Source organism: Triticum aestivum, chromosome 3B, assembly GCF_018294505.1.
Source record: "Triticum aestivum cultivar Chinese Spring chromosome 3B, IWGSC CS RefSeq v2.1, whole genome shotgun sequence".
Classification (NCBI taxonomy): Eukaryota; Viridiplantae; Streptophyta; class Magnoliopsida; order Poales; family Poaceae; genus Triticum; species Triticum aestivum.
The window spans coordinates 733010422-733012395 of NC_057801.1; positions in this window are offsets into that span (position 1 = coordinate 733010422).

The following is a 1974-nucleotide window of genomic DNA, read 5'->3' on the forward strand; positions in this document are numbered from 1 at the left end:
CTCATTTGGCGCCGCGATGACGAAAGTAGCTCTCTGCTCCCGAGCTCATTTGAGCTCGGTGAACAGTAAAATCGAAAAAAAATCAAAAACAATTCTAAAAATTCTAAAAAAAAATTCAGAGAAATATTGACAAAATTTCTAAGTGCTTGCAAAAATTTATCATGAAATCACATTCCTGTAAGGCGTGGCAAAAAAAAACAAAATCAGCCTCCAAAATGCTTTTGAAAGCAGCATTTTCAGAGTACCGATTTTGTTTTTTTTGCCACGCCTTCTAAAAATGTGATTTCATGATGAATTTTTGCAAGCACTTAAAACTTTTGTCAATGTTTCTACCAAAAAAATTTGAAAATTTTTGAAAAAAATTCGATTTTTTTTCGATTTTACTGTTCACCCGAGCTCATATGATTCGTATGGCTAGTTGGCTACCAGTGGCGCCGCGTATAGAATGTGCTTGAATTGTTGCAGGGCTGTAAATTTGGTCCTTCTTACTGCAAATTTTACACGGAAGTTTCAGAAGAAACTCACAGCGCAAGAAGTGCCGGTGCAATTTCCACGTAGTTTGACAAGCTGCAGCAAATCAGAGATGCCACTGCATCGCGATATTTTGCAGAAGATGCTGCTGCTGCTGCGGCTGCAGGGAATAAAGCAAAAGTGGGCTTTGCACGTGTGTAAGCAGAGCAGGGGGTGTGCGGATTATCGATCAGCTTCAGCTTCAGCAAGATGTGAATAAACCAGTATGCACGCACGGACGCTCCACCTTTTCTTTCTGTTCACAAACACGGATACACACACTGGTTTGGTTTAGCTTACTACAGGACTTGCTTAACTTAAGCAGCTTGATCCAAAGATTACTTTCCCTAAACCTTTTCCTTTTTTATCGCCGCTTTTTTTGCCCCCCTCTCTGATCTACCACCAGCTTTGGTTGGATGGATGGTAGGGAAAAATCATTGCACCGCTGAAATCTCCCTTTTAATGATTTTCCCGGGAATTTCTCGCTCTGCTTTTCCCCCCTCCTCCCCTGATCAGATGTACCGTCTCATCATCCATGGAGGAGGATGCATGGGATCATTGCGGCCTTGAAGGTTTGCCCCCTCGCTCGTGGTAATAATTAGCGATCAATAATGGTAATACTCCTTTCTTTTCTTTTCTTTCACCACCAGCTAGCTAGTAGAAGCACTTGATGCCCAGACGGAAAGATGGTAAAACCAAGCGAAGAGATCATTGATGTGTTGCCAATATATCCCAGAAAAGACTTGCGCAATGTAACCACGCGATCGATGGCGCAAACCGATCTGATGGAGACGGGCTTGAGCGAGCAGTGGTGGTTACAAAATTCTTCCCAAGCCAAGCAACGGATGATGAACAATCATGGCGGGCAACAAAATCCACTCATGCCCGCTCTAACTTGCACTCCAAATCATCTCATCCGCCTGAATCACTCCTCGGCCGATCCCTCTCTACCCGATCCGAGAAACACAAATTTTATTCAGGTGCGTGTGGTGTGGTGTGGTCTCGATCGACCGGTCGGTTGGCGGCTCCGAATGTGCAGCAGAGAGGTCGTCGTGTGGGACGGGAATGGATTCGGTGGTGGTGGCCACCGGACCGGGCTGGCCGGGACGAATGATGATGATGATTGCTTCGCGTTGCGTCGATCGCATGATCGCATCTAGTAGTATCTCATTCTCCTCCGCGGAAGAAACAAGATGCGTAGTCCAAAAAAACGGGCACCGGATCCTACGACTTTGGTGATCTTCCGCTATATCCATCATTTTTCCACATGTGATGAGTTGGACCGGGCCGGCGTCCGTGACCACGTGAGATCGACCGATCGATCCGTAGATATATGGCCCGTGCACGCCGGCGCCGGCACATCATGGCCTCCCGGAATTCTGAGCCGAGTCTCCGTCGGTCGACCGATGGAGCTGTGATCGATCGATCGATCGATCACTAGCAGCCGCACGTAGGGATGGAACT